General features: G+C 39.7%; 1 protein-coding gene across 1 annotated transcript in view; it reads right to left on the reverse strand.

Annotated features, from left to right (window-relative positions):
• LOC108752849 (CCR4-NOT transcription complex subunit 6-like) overlaps positions 1 to 15420 on the reverse strand; it is a 530007-nt gene that overhangs the window by 484866 nt on the left and 29721 nt on the right. The window lies entirely within an intron of this gene.

Genomic DNA, 15420 nt, shown 5'->3' on the forward strand with positions numbered 1-15420 from the left:
GGGGCCATCGTTCGCCAGACAATACTCGTTTGAATTTCTATGAGCAGTCGCGGATCACCAGTTCAAGGGGGAGGGAAGACAGGGACGACTGTTTGTCGAACGTGACGATACGTTTGGCCGGTGATGGCTGCGTTCGCTGACGATCGATACGTCACGAGCGTGTCCCGGAGAGGGATCGACGATTTCACGCGATATATCTTTCGTGCCTGTGCATCATGTTGCAGTTTACGGGGGAAAAAAAAAAATAAAAAAAAAACGTAATGCGACGGAAAAAATGATTCGAAACGACACGGTTGGACATTGCCGTAATAACAATCTCGCCCGATAACTTTATTTAACGCCACGGTGATCGATTTGACCGAAAATTTCAGCTAAAACCCATCGGTGACGTTATTATTAGCCTGCCACACGAGCTGTCGATACTGCTTCACTATGCATTTCTCACTTATCCAAGTTCTTATTCGCGAGCAGACTATTACACTTTTAAATTGCCCGGTCGAATCGTACTAAGGTGGTGAAGTCGTAAACTTTGAGGAATGGCGAACTTTCGCAATTTCCCAATAATCCCCCTAAACTACGATAGTTCTGAAGTTTAATTTTCTTCGCGGGGAGAGGAGGGACGCACACGTGGGAGGACAAAGCGTTCTCATTTAAAGAAAATAAGAAGGAACGAGAGAGCAGGAAATTTTATTCTGCGCGCGGGAGAAACTTTTCCCAATGTATCGACATTCGCGCGTTCGCGCCACAATTCTCGCCTTGCTTATCCCGCACAGATTATTGGCAATTTTTCAATACGATTCCTGTTCGTGTAAAAATGAATACGACAAGGTAAACAGGGAATCCGATGAATGAAACAAACGGCAATAAGATTCGAGTGCATTATTTTCTCATCTACATTAAGTACGATTTATCGGTCGAGTTTCGCTAAGAGATTAACTTATACGGATATAATGTTTTGATTTATTACAACAAACAAGTACCTCTTTTGTACAAGTAAGGATGGCAATTTGTTATCCGTCTACACTTCTCTCGAACAGCTATTAGACCGCGTGAAAACGTTTTTATGAAAGTAAACGAATCAGTAAGGCAGTTAACCGCTTTCTCGGCTGGGCAATCATTTGTCTGAAAGAAAGTTTTTGCTGCACAGTGCAGATTACTTCAATTACATGCGATCTAGACGTTCCCATAAATTGTGGAGCAAAATTCCGAGCAAATAATTCACAATTCAAAACGATAAAATATCTCTCAAAAATATTTTCCGAATTCAAACTACACTTGTTATGGTTGCTTAAAAAAAAAAACAAAAAAAAAAGGAAGTTATTTAACATGTTAAGATCGTGCATAAATAATTTTTCTACAAAAATTACTTAGAATTTTGTAGAATTAATAAATTATCCCAGAAATTAATTTTTGTTGAAATTCCATAAGGGTCTATTAAATTTGATAGATCAAATCGAAGGTAAGACAGTTTTCTTCCTGTGACATAGCGATACACTTGATACCCTTAAAGTATACGCGCTCAACTATCGAATTCTCCTAGGGATGCTATCAAGAACGAGAAAATCGACGCAGAAGAAGATATCAAAGGTGTAGTTATCTGCAAATGTTTGCTTAATGTTGCAACCTCTTCGCTTTTCGGAGAAAAGCTTACCTACGTGGAATTGAATTCCAGTAGTTTTCCGGAGGCGAAGCAAGGCAGGTACAAACCGAGAGAGAGAGAGAGAGAGAGAGAGAGAGAGAGAGAGAGAGAGAGAGAGAGAGAGAGAGAGCGACAAAGAAAGACGAGAGACTCGAAAAATTGACGGGCATGCGAAGGACGAGGTCTGAAGGATCGTAGAGGCAGATCCTCCGATCCTTCCGTGTCTCACGACGCTGAATACGAATCGTGGCACGTGGCACACAAAATCCTCGGGATGCGTCAGAACGCGACGCGCTGGATGAAAGAGCGGGACAAGGAGGTAGCGCAAATGCAGGATATTTTTCCCAGTGGGAACAAACGCGCTACGTGCCCGGAAACTTCAATCGCCCCTCCCCGTTTCGACATAAGTACAGAGTGGACTTTTCCAATTAAGCCGGACGAAGATTCATGATGGCGCCAAGTCCGCCAACGTGTTTAGAAGGGGAGCCTCAGGTAGGTAGAAAATTGTACCAACGAGCGTAATTTTGTCACCACCAGTATCAAAAATAAAACTCTTGAGAAAGTGTGTTTAAATCACACGTACGCAACGCATGACGGATCTTCTTTCGGCACATGAATGAAATTTTTACCTACCAGTGGCAGATTATCGCGGAGAATAGACAGAAAAAGGGAGCCAGGATTGGATGCAACAGAGCAGCCCTAATCAAAGTGAGTGCAGCGAACAAGTGGGCCCCGGGGGCGGTTCCTCCATCCAAGAAAATAATCAACAAGCCAACAGAGAAGATATCCCACGGGAATCGAAACTAAAGCTTATGGATTACTCGCCCGGATACTTAAATCGCTCTAAGAGCTTTTTTACTTCCGTGACGCACAGAGTTACCTCCTCTGTAATCTTATCCCCGTTTTACTTCCTGGCTCGACGGCTGGCTGCTCGGAAGCCGTTGAGGGTAGGTAGGTAGGTAGGTAGGTAGGTAGGTAGGTAGGTAGGTAGGTAGGTAGGTAGGTAGGTAGGTAGGTAGGTAGGTAGGTAGGTAGGTAGGTAGGTAGGTAGGTAGGTAGGTAGGTAGGTAGGTAGGTAGGTAGGTAGGTAGGTAGGTAGGTAGGTAGGTAGGTAGGTAGGTAGGTAGGTAGGTAGGTAGGTAGGTAGGTAGGTAGGTAGGTAGGTAGGTAGGTAGGTAGGTAGGTAGGTAGGTAGGTAGGTAGGTAGGTAGGTAGGTAGGTAGGTAGGTAGGTAGGTAGGTAGGTAGGTAGGTAGGTAGGTAGGTAGGTAGGTAGGTAGGTAGGTAGGTAGGTAGGTAGGTAGGTAGGTAGGTAGGTAGGTAGGTAGGTAGGTAGGTAGGTAGGTAGGTAGGCGCTTACTTAGCTCGACAAGAACATAGTTTTATCGGAGACCGTGAGCGCTTTGTCAAGAGGGGCGTAAACGCGATTAAGTCGTGATATACGTTTTTTTCCTCGCATTTGCAAGTTGGAGAACGACGGGATGAAGAGAGGAGGCTGAGAGAGGGTAAAACCACAGAAATTTTTTGTCGATATCACGCTATTACGTGTTACGTTCACGACAGCTTGTTGGCATCTTTAATTATTGAAATGTATCAATTGTTGTACAATAACAAAGGTAAACTGATTGCGATACACTTAGCAAAATGAAAGAAATTGTAAACCGCGTCAATATGCTGTAATAATAAATGCTGTAATAACAACATTGAAGTAGCTCGAGAAGAATAATGAACAAAATTCAATATGATAAATCGTATTCGATAAAATAATGATTTACGATAATGATAATAACAAATTGGAGTAATATTGTACATGTCGGATAATTAAAAGATGTAAAATTATATGTTGCTGTCAAGCCGCATTTTTAAATAATTTATAAGTCAACAAATTTAACTAATGCAGGACATGATATTATTTAAATATGATCGACAAAATGACAAATTAACGAATTATGGAAAATTAGTAAAGTATTCTAAACAAGGTATATTATAAATTACTAAAATAAAATATTTATCATTTTTACTTCGTGTAAATACTATGTATTATATTAATGGAAAACAAAATCGATACTTACAATTACATAATATATCGAATGTATCTGATAAACGCATTGAAAGTTATACATCAAATTATATCGGATTACAAAGTCACGTTAAATCATGGTTCTAAATCACACATAAACATTGTGACATTATCTAATAAGCATAACTTGTGAATATAACATTATATATATATCTGTATATATTGAAATAATTTCTCTCTAATAATGAGAAACGTAATATTAACTGTCGCGCGAAATATGCGTTGTCAATTATTGGTGAGCATCGAATTTCCTGTTGACCGCAAACTGTTCGTCTGCATTTGATGCACGTGCGCACCGGAAGCGGAAGGGCTTAATCCGCAAGCGATGTGTTATCGATCGACTACCTTGTTCCGTTTAGATAACACTGGGTCTCTAAACGAGCAAAGGAAACGCGACGTGCACTCAATTAAGTCTGCAAATATATCGTCCTCCAGGGGTTTTCTATATGTCGATCGTAGGATTTCGGACAATCCAAGGATAGTTCGAAAATAATCAACGAGACAGACAAATGGTACGACTCACGTAACCGAATGCTTACAAATCCTAATCGTTCCTACAGTATTTCTTCATTCGAACTTTTCTTGGATTTCACTTCGTTAAAGAAACATTTATCTTCAGATTATTCGTTCAATTTCATCCCTTACGCGACAAGAAAGATTTGAATTGATCTGAAAGTCTTCTCTCCTATTGCAAAGACATTTAATTTCAAGTCATTTAATCAATCAATTTGCTAATTAAAATTCAAACAAAAGAACGAGACGAATTTATAGTTTGTAATCTATGATTTTATGTCTTCATATTCTACAGTAGCTATTACGAATCGTGGATTTACTTGTGCTAAAACATTCAATCTCCTTTGGATATAAATTTAAATAAATTTTCACAGAATTTGGAATTTAATCGTAAAGAAATTTAATGTCGACAGCTCAAGAAGGTACAAAACATAAATTCGTAATTGAAATAAAAGAGATTGCAAATTTACGAAAAAAAAATTTTCAACATTCCTATTATTAATTCTCACAATGCTGCAGCAAGTACGTATAAAAGCTTGAATAGCTACGGTATGATTAAATGAAGAGTCAGAAAGCTCTGCCAGCGCAACGCTAGAGAACGCAACGTAAGAAATAAGAAACATTACTTAAGATGTATCTCTCGCGAGTATACTCTTCAACTCAACAAATTCACGGGTACTTGTAAAGACGCTTGAAATTCTGCTTCCCTCCCCGCCAGGTTACCCTAAGGAAGATGAATCACGAAAGGTGCTTAGACAGGAAACAGCGCCTTATCCATTCCCCCCCGACGACCTTGTTCAATTTAGATACCATCGATTCGAAGGGGCATACGACCGTGCAATTAAGCCCTGAAACACAACGTTCTCACGGAACAAGGAAGGGAGAAAAGGAGGAAGGTTTCGTCCTCCATGATTCCCTTTCAGAGCTCGGCTAAACTGAAAATCCATCTGATAGGCACGCATTGTTCCCGCCCACGCGCGAAATAACGGTCGATCCCCCCCCTTTTATAATGTCACAGCATGGTATTAATATTCGTTTACCGTGATTTATTTTTACTCACTCGCCTGTGACGCGAGTACCACGACCGACCATCGCGATCTAATTCCGCTGAATAATTATTAATTGCTTCGTGACTTTCCGCCGCCCGGGTTCCAATCGCGACCGAGTGCCAAACACGGCGGCGGCGGCGGCGGCGGCTTCATTTACTTTCCCTTTTCTATAGAGCGTTAATTCCGCTCTATCGCTGAGAAACTTGCGCGTCTGATTTACCTTCGCGATTCACATTCCCGCGCCTCACAAGTTCGAGATCGATAATGGGATCGGTTAACAAATGGGCCGTTTAATATTTGAAAGTGGAAAGTATGCATCCGTAGCTGACGTCTAATCGCTGTAATATCTGGTCAACATGCATTAGTTTTTACGGTTATTAGTTTCTTTTCTATTTTTTTTTTTTCCCCCAGCATTTTTCTTATTTAGCGGGATTTATGTAAGCGATTTAGAGTTTGCTCGCGACGCTTTCTTTTCATCTAGTTTATTTGAACATGCGTTATTAATCTTTAGAGGACGAGGATTAATTTTTTTAAATCTTACAATTTTTACTTGAGTAAGATTTGTTATAATTGATATTATTCTTCATTGTGTCTCTCGCTTCAAAGTATACTATTTCAGCACCGCTGTAGCGGCTTTCTCCGTCCTCGTAAAGGTTAAAATTAACAACGTCCTTCTCAAATATTTGCGTACATAATAACTACGAATTGCAATTCTGTCGCTATATGTTTAAATTCGCACCAAATTTCAATCAATCCCACTTGAATGCCCCAAGTAAATATAAATAACGGCGGGAAACGAAACACGATCTAATTGTGTTACGACGAAACGAGTTTCGCTTTGCTTATGTAACGTACAACATAAATATCGATGTATATTCGGTGTCAATTGATTTAACCGTGGACAAAAGCTTTTCGCGTTTTGTCCTTAATAACACATTGAGACTCAATTGTCATAGATTATTTCGAATTTTTAGTAGACAAAGAATTGGTAGAACACGTTGGGAAGGAGCAGGCAAAAGAGCAAAAGTCGGTTGGGAAAAAGAGAAGAGAAAAAAAGAACGAGTAGGAGGGAGAAAACTTTCTCCGATGATTGTCCTACTAACCGCGATATTATCGAGTCGAGAATTTCTATATATGTAATGTGTGGATGTGTATACATACATACATACATACATATGTGTGTGTGTGTGTGTGTGTGTGTGTATGTTTTATTTCCTACGTCCGCTCACCGCTTTTCCCTTCTAGCGATTCTTTTTGTCTTCCGTCGCGACTCAATTTGACCTCCATTTCCTATCTTTTATCCGAGAGAAAGCGTAGCGCTCGAGCGTAGTCGTGAGTTTTCGACAGGATTACCCGCTGCGACTCGGGGATTCGGCGGTACTCGCAAAGAGGAATGCCCTCTCATCCCTCGCCGCTGCAACGCGACTCGTTACAGCGAAAAGTACAAACGCACAATCGACCGATTGGACAAATACGACGAGCCACCGTGTTATTGTTAACTCTGGAAGTTGTGATTGCGCGTGCAGACATGTTTCCTATACAAAAACGTTTCTAAAATAAACCACATGCCCGCATATGAAAGGAGTATTCTAATAAAAATATTATGTAAGAAAAAAATAATTACAAATTGTTATATTACTTTGTATCTCTCTAAATCTGAATCAGCGGATATAATCACTGATATCAGTGCAAAGTGCGCCACTGGTAATTAGTGACTGAAATGTGAGATCCCTAACCTAGCTAATCTTTATTATGTGATCTAACTAACCTTGTTTTAGTGCGTACATTCAATGAATATTGGAAGATTGGAATTAACGTGCAAATATCAGTATTGTAATTATGTAACGCTACATTTTTCCTTTTTTAGTTGAATTTCACTGATTATCCAGTGTCAAATATGCCACTGGGTAATTAGTGACTATCCACTGATAGTCAGATTTAGAGAGAGTGCGATTATTACTCTGTAATAAATGTATTAAATTATTTATCGAAATTTATTTAAAAAACGGCACATATTTTCAATCGAGAACTTATACGTGATTAATTGACTTTTGTTTATACGCCGCTGACATTCGCAAGTAGTAACGTTCACATTATTTATCATAAAATATTATTGCACACGTTAGCGAGTAAGTATGAAATGTATTTGACATATTCACTACCGCTCTCATGTTGAGATATTGCGTATTTCGTTCTGTTTAGAAGAAAAAAAATATTATGTTCCGCGAATGGATTTTCAAATGATGTCGAAACATCATCTGTCTCGTTTCTAGTCGCGCGGATGTTATTGACTGTATGTCTACAAGAGCCGATATTGATGTTACATAAAATAAAATGTCGTTGTATGACGTTACGTTTTGGAACACAACAATCGATATGCAACGCATAAATAACACGACAAAAAGCATCGCACGAGCGATAAATACGTGACGCCAGCCCATATCAGAAAAGTTTAATTAAATGTTATCGACAAGGCGCAATGAGTACATTAAATTTCCGATAACGTATTGTTGAAACAAAGAATTTATTTTACAATTTTGTGATATCTTTTAATCTCAAACATCTTTAAAAAAAAAACCCATAATACGATTGTCGTACGCGATTGCAACCAGCTTTTTCATCTTTGATTTAAATTGAAAAATTACCATTTAAAATGTTTTCAGATAAATCTCATCAATTATGCGATGAATAATACTATTTTGCAGCTTCATAATATAATAAAAATGTGTTCTGGGTACATTATGGGTGTTTGTAACATTTAGGATACATCTAGAAGCAATTTACGTTTTGATGTCCCTTTATTTTTTTAAGAGAATGAAACGAAAGGGAAAAATAAACATTCGGACGTCGACTATTATTCCCCGAGGTGCCTTTGATTTCGAACATGGGTACGAAACGACATCGTTCACAGATTGGTAGAGCGAGGAAAAAGAGTAAAGAAAAAGAGGAAAAAGAAGCAAAGAAATAACTGCGAAGAGGGCCAAAGTTTTGGGCAAAGAGACGATCTTCTCTCCGCCCACTTACTTAACTAAACGAAATTTTCCGCTGACTTTTCACATCCTCCCAAGTTTTCACTTACTTAGAGAGCGCCGCACGATAATAACTGAAACGACCAATTAACTGTAGAAACTACAGTTCTAATTGCAACAGAAATGCGTAATTAATGCAAATACAAAAAACAATTTCTTCTTGCTAACCAATTTTATACAAAGTACTAGTTAAAGCATCAAAGATAATACTCAAAAAATAAAGATTTCTAAAAGTTAATTTTTATTTAAAAAAAAAAAAAAAAAAAATTTGTAAGGCATATCAATTATCTACAGATTTGTTTGTAAAGATACAAAAAAAAAATCAGAACCCGTAAATTATTGAAATACGACGAAATATTAAACTGTCACAGATTCATGATTTTAATTACACGTGAAAAACTTCTTGAACAATTGTTGACATTCTGAATATTGATTTACCACTGTAAATTTTTGTCACGGAAATAATACTCTCTGTATAATAAGTTGAATTAACGTTTATTCAATTAGAAAGCTGAAACAACTCATCGTGCCTCACCTAATGCGACCAGAAGCCGAGTATTGGCGAGTGTAATTGAAACATCATTCACGAATTCAAGGAGCAGCTTAAGCCAGCGGGTATGCTCTATTACCGCGAAGGTTTATACAGTAATAAGACGGGATGTCCACGGCTTTCATGGCCGAGTGCGCACGTAAACGTAGTAACAGACATCTGATGTAGGCGGTTGTGAAAGAACGTGGAAAGCTAATAACGGCCGGTCCACTTTCCAAGCTCGAAATAATGAATACGTATTGGTCGCACCGACTTTCGCGTCGTCGCCGTCGTGAAAATTATCATTACCGTCACTATCTTATAATGCAGTACATTAATACTTTTCTCGTCTTTCTCTCCCTCTCTCTTTCACTTTGTTCACTGCGCGCTGAAATATTAATCGATGAATGGTCACGTCCATTTGTCCCAATTACTATCTTAGAAAGCAGACATTTAATTACCAGTCGTGCTAATTGCATTAAAGATCGATCAAAACAGCGAAATCTGATTAACGATTATAAACAACTTTCCTGACCTTCTTCACCGACCGTGCGATCATTTTCTAACGATTTCTCATTTCACGTGCGCGCCCACACTTTTAAGTTACAAGAAAATTAGCAGAAAACAAGGATAGAATACTTTATCGGCCGTTTTCCGAGTAGTTCTTATCGCACTTTGTGGGTTTTCTGCGTCCTCGGGGGAAAGAAGTAGATAAAAAAAAATTTTCATTCTTCATCGTGGAAATGGAGCTTTCGTTACTTCGAATTAACTGTCCAAGTTGATAAAAAGGCCGCTTAATTAACTAAAAAAACTATTATATAAAGGATTATATAAGCCTGCAGGTACGTACGCAACTATGTATAACGCAGCGTGCATTTTATCTCGTCCGTTTGACGCTAAACGCGTCCGTCTCGTTCTGGATTTTGTTCATAATCGAGTTTGCGTTTACGTCGGTGTAGCTCGAAAATAAACAGCGGCCTTTGAATTAGCAGAGTCAAAGCGAACATGCGGATCAGCGATTCGAGTACACGCCCCCCTCGTATATACAGGGGATATCTCCGTAGTTTATCATGCGCCACATATAAAGCCGTGCGCGGTACTAGGAGTTTGAATAAATCACTGTGTTTAGGATTCACAATATTGATCGTTCGTCCGGAACATTTGAAGAGAGCCCTGATAAAGCGTATCAGAAAAGGTTAATTAAGCTAGTTGATTTATGCACTCGGCGTCGAGATGCTGTCACGTCTCTTGATTAAACGCCATTGATAGAGTATAACATGTATTCAATTTGCGATAACACACTGCCGAGGCGAAAAATGAGTTTTTGAAAATAATTTTAATCTCGCACAAAATATGCGCTGAAAACGAGACTTTTCAAAAATATTTTAAGATATCACGTATAAAGCATGATAGAATTTGTTTAATAATGTATAATGAGAAGGCAAAAATATTGATGAATAATGGTTTCCAATATCGACACTCGTAGATTTTTTTAACGAGGTTTTAATAATCATCGTCATGCGATTAAATTTTTTTTTACATTTATTCGAGAATTTTCCTAATTATCTCCAATTCGGAAGTATATATTGTTAAAATTAATGAGAAAACTTATTGGGAAACGAGTGATTTATCGGTGCACTTATTCTACGTACTCCTCGGTGCATCTACCTGTATTCTCAAATAATTCAACAATTTCCCATCAAAGCATCAACATCAGACAGAATCTGTGTTAATTGCAGCGGGCGAGTATCAATTCGAGGATAACCGCCATCCTGCGGGGAGTACTATTCAAAGGTGAATTAATTTCCAAGTCGGTGACGATTGGAAAAGCAGAGCAAAGGAGTCACAGAAAGACACATCGCCAAGAATCTTCAGGGGTTTCGCCGGGGCGGTATCAAGCCGGGTCATCTCTAATTATAGCGACCTCCGTCAGGGATTGTAACGCCCACCGCCGCGCGTTCGCTTAACGTATATTAATGGGAACAGCGCGAGCCAGGAATATCGAGCCTCAACAAGACACTTTCAGTTTATAATTGTAATATGCAACGCGACGCATTTATATTTTACGACAGTCAATCAATTCTTAATTCCATAGTTTATCTTTCTCCATCCTATAAATTTATTCACGTTTTATTCACGTATAGCACCTGGATGATTCCCACTTCATAACTTCTCTCGTAATCTATTCCTCGTGAATCGAGCTCTACCCACGTTATCCGTCCAGTATACGTAGGTGTACATCATTATAAATAATACGAATGTATAAGAAACGAGAATATTTCTGATTGGAGAGAAGATAGAAGAGACAACTTATTCGCTCCGAATGATTCATCAAGGAATTTCGGCGGTCGTCAACCGAAAACCATGCAAATACGCCATTTATACCTCGGCTTCGTCCATGACGATAGTCAGACGCCGCCGTGGAGGATGCACTTGGTCGGTAGCGATGCAAGTCGGTTGGAAGGTACCATCCATTCGCCGTGGAATTTCATATGCTGCGCGAACGATCGTAGAGACGACCCGGCATTAATCCCGAGGCGAACGAGCAAGGCGGCGGCATGTCGATGCCGAGTTTGAAGGACCGCGACCCTTCGGGACAAGTCTGACAAATGTGTCTGTGGTTGGGATCCAAATTAAGCGTGAGTAATCCCACGTAACCTTAATTGCCGCATACCTCGCCTACTATGGATCGCCTTTGTTGCATCGCCTCGCACGACTCTCTCTCTCTCTCTCTCTCTCGAGCGAGCGAGCGAGCGAGCGATATTAAATACACCAGGGTAAACCTCGTGTAATTGACAGCTCAATACTCCCACCAGAGCCAGGGACAATTATATAAAGAGCTATTAACGCGAAAAGAGATATCGCTGGTGGAGCAGAGCGAGGACTGTTTAGAAATTTGTGAGGAAACGTGACGGGAGGAATCACGTAACGACGACGACTTGCATGAAAGACATTACTAAGGAGACGTAAAGCGACACACACACACGGCGGCGACATTGGTTACGTGTTTGCGCGCGCGATATATCCCTTTACGTAAGTATATACTCTGCGTCGATCAGGGCGATGAGCGTTCTAAGAACGAAGCACGTTCTCGCACCAAGCTGCTCTTTATGTGTGGCGAACGTTTCTTTCTTTTTTTTTTTTTTTTTTCAAAGCGATAATGGTGGACTTGTGATATTGCGCTCGCACGTCTTTAACGTGCGCGCGATAATCTAATGCGAGATTGCCGGCAATTAATCTCGCGTGTCAGGATCGTCCCGACACCGTTATAGCCGCGACAATTTTGTGAATAGAGAATACCGTTCGTCGAGTTGAATGAAATAGAATTTATTATATCTTCTGAGACAAAGATCCCCCTCTCCCTTCCTCGCTATAATATTAAATCGCGTCAGTCGGAAAAAAATTTATCAACTCTTAAGGTTAGAAGGACTGATTTAAACTCTCGCTGTGAAATAAAATTCCATTTTTACGAATTTCAGTTACATTCACATATATTCAACGATGTTTTATTTTATATTTATGCGACTCTTGCTAATGTTTCATACATTTCGAAGAAAATCAGGCTTGTAAAAATCATCGCTTGTCCTATATTTTCAAACGTCAACGATTAAATCAATGACTTTTCCACTTTCCTAATAATATTAATTAAAAAATATATAATTAATGTATAATCGATAGCGCTTAATTTAAATTTTATTCGCAAGTACTGCGAATGAAACAAAATGAAGATAAGCTAAAGTCGAAGTATAAAACGAGAAGATCGCGTTGCGAAATAGGTCCAATGTAAGATTACGTGCCAGAGCAAAAGAGATAGATTGACAAGAGGACGCGAGACGGGGGATTAGAGGCGGGGAAGATACGTGCCGCGCGCGGAGGTCTACAAATTGATCGCGGGTCTTTTAGGACCGTTTCGCACGACCCCTTTGCACCCGATACCGTATACTTCGCTGTCTCTCGCGCAGTAACGCTGCTGAATCACCGTTCTCGGTTTTGTGACTAATGAAACCGCCGAGGCCCGGCGGAGTGAAGGATGAGCCGCGGGTCGAGTTTGAATTTCGCGCGCGATCGCGACAAGTTAGAACAAGCGGACAAACGTAATGGCTCCTATTACTCGCGAAAAGAAACGGTATGCTTAGCTACGCGAGGATATATTTCCTCGGCTTCTCGCTCGTGTGACAAGATTAGTGTGATCGTTAACCTTGACATGCAAAATATGTGCTACACGTACACGTGAAATATAAAAGGAAAAAAAAAAAAAAAAACAACCATTTCTTTCTCTCCTAGTGAATACTCAAATCAAAATTATTGCGGTTTCCATGAGAAATCAAAACCATTGCATTGTGGTTAAATTCATCTGCCTGATATCGCATATGTGGCTCGTACCGGAAAAAAGTATTTTTCCCAAAAAAAATGTATAACTGAATATTTTTTCCACGTTTTTTGATATTGCATAATTCTTGCATCAAGATTCATTTATAAAAAATAAAGTCGTCTGATTGCTTATCAGAAAAATAAACCAAGACAGAGAGGAGGGAAAGAGAAAAAAACGTTGGATATCTATCTTACGTCAGATATAAAGTGATGTGAAATGAGTGTACATACGTGAAATAAGTATTCGCAGATATCTCCTATATCAAACTAATTCTTCCATATATTGTACTGCTTGTTCAGTCATGAATTTTCGTGTTCAACGATATATTGATGAGCTATCAAAATTTAATTCGTAACAGTGATTGATTCGCGGTACTGCGCGTAATCGCTCTCGCATGTATATCGTCATTCACTATCCATAATAGACAAGTTGTTACAAAAAAAGAAACAAAATATTATTCAACGCGCATCACACACACACGCACACGCATACTCGCACGCACGCTCGCGAAACTACGAAATAGATTTGCTGCTACTGTTGCGCTGAATGCGCCGACAGAATAAATCTGTTTCTGGAACAACGTGGTCGTTAACGTTCTCCGCGCTCTGAAAATACATTTCCCGACGAGGGAGAGAGAGAGAGAGAGAGAGAGATTGGAAGAGATCTTTAGAATTCTTTCGTGGCGACGACGAGCGTGGCTTCTCGTTTCGTGAGTTTCTCGAAGACGTCACGGACGAAACCTCGATTTAACGGTTAATTTACCTCGGCATTTCGAGAGATATACTCTCGGAATCGTTTTTTTTTTTCTTTTCCCTCCTACGCCCCACGTCGGAATCGTGTCGAGAGAATTTCCCAGAGTCGTAGATCCTTTCGCCAGGCGTGCCCCGGAATTTTGCCAGGATGGTTTTACTACTAGCAAAACATAAATGCTGACATTTTAAATGTACCTGTCAGTATATCAATGTAGACAAATGAGAACGATTTATAATAACAGCATGCGGTCTAATAAAAAATTCAGATATTATAATTTTATGGTAAAATAAGATAGCATATTTAAGAAAATCTCTCCATTTAATATACGATTAAATATATGATATTACGAAGCATTAAGTGTTATCAAATATTGATATTTTACTTAAAAAAAAGTTCTCTACACATATATATTTTCAGATAACGTACTCTTTCTCATCATTGTCAATTCCGTAAGAGTCAAAATTAATACCTTTAAATCCATCAACTCGGAATAATTTTCATTAAACTAGCTCGTAATGAAATATTTACCCTACCGCCAATCATTCACTTAAAACCTCGTGGATGTATAATTAAACATGTCACGCGAAACCGTGTGAGTTTCGTGAAAAAAAAGCAACTGTGCAAAATTGTTATTAACGTTAGTAGGGGCAGAGTTACGAATAAAAATTCATTCGACAAATTGCCACGGGGCAAAATGTACGGCATAATTGTATCCGCTTCCGGTGCGAACGTGTTGAATTTTCTAAGTGATGCCAATCATCAAATATGAAATTCCAAATGCACGCTCGCGTGGCTCGTCCGTCGCGCTCATGCAGCTCGTGTGCGCGATAATTGACTGACAATGAAAATATTAGCCGGTCGATGGACGTACACTCGTGTTCCAGGCGTCAGCCAGCACACAGGTTGTCGGTAAACGTAGCTCATGGTCACCGAGAACGTTAATAACGGGCGAATACCGCTTTCCGTTCCGTACACACAGCTCCAGCTCGTCCAGTTCGTCCTAAAGGAGGCTGCGGGCAATAGGCCGACCGCTAATCAACATGTAGATGATGCATTTGTCCCGGCGCCTCATTAATTCGCACTGTCCCCATTGGCCGAACATTACTGACGCTACTGCTCATCCGCGTTCGCGTTAACAAATGTAAATTCAATACCCGACCTCCCGCCGCGAAACCACCGCCGTGAAACGTCGGTCTTAAACTCAATATATAAATATGTAATAATCGATTGCGTTATTTGTGGTGCTCACACTTTGGTAATACTGCTCGCAGTCGAATTGCTCGAGATACGAAACTCCGAACGCATTGACCTACCTAATCCGGTATGTGCACGCGATACCAAGCCAGATATAATACTTTAAGTCCAGGGTCACGTGAGGAAATAGGTCAGTTATCTATTTCGGGGGGAGAGGGGGGGGGAGATAATCGGGCTGATAGATGTAATCGAGGAGCTCACGG

Source organism: Trachymyrmex septentrionalis, unplaced genomic scaffold (assembly GCF_001594115.1).
Source record: "Trachymyrmex septentrionalis isolate Tsep2-gDNA-1 unplaced genomic scaffold, Tsep1.0 scaffold62, whole genome shotgun sequence".
NCBI lineage: Eukaryota > Metazoa > Arthropoda > Insecta > Hymenoptera > Formicidae > Trachymyrmex > Trachymyrmex septentrionalis.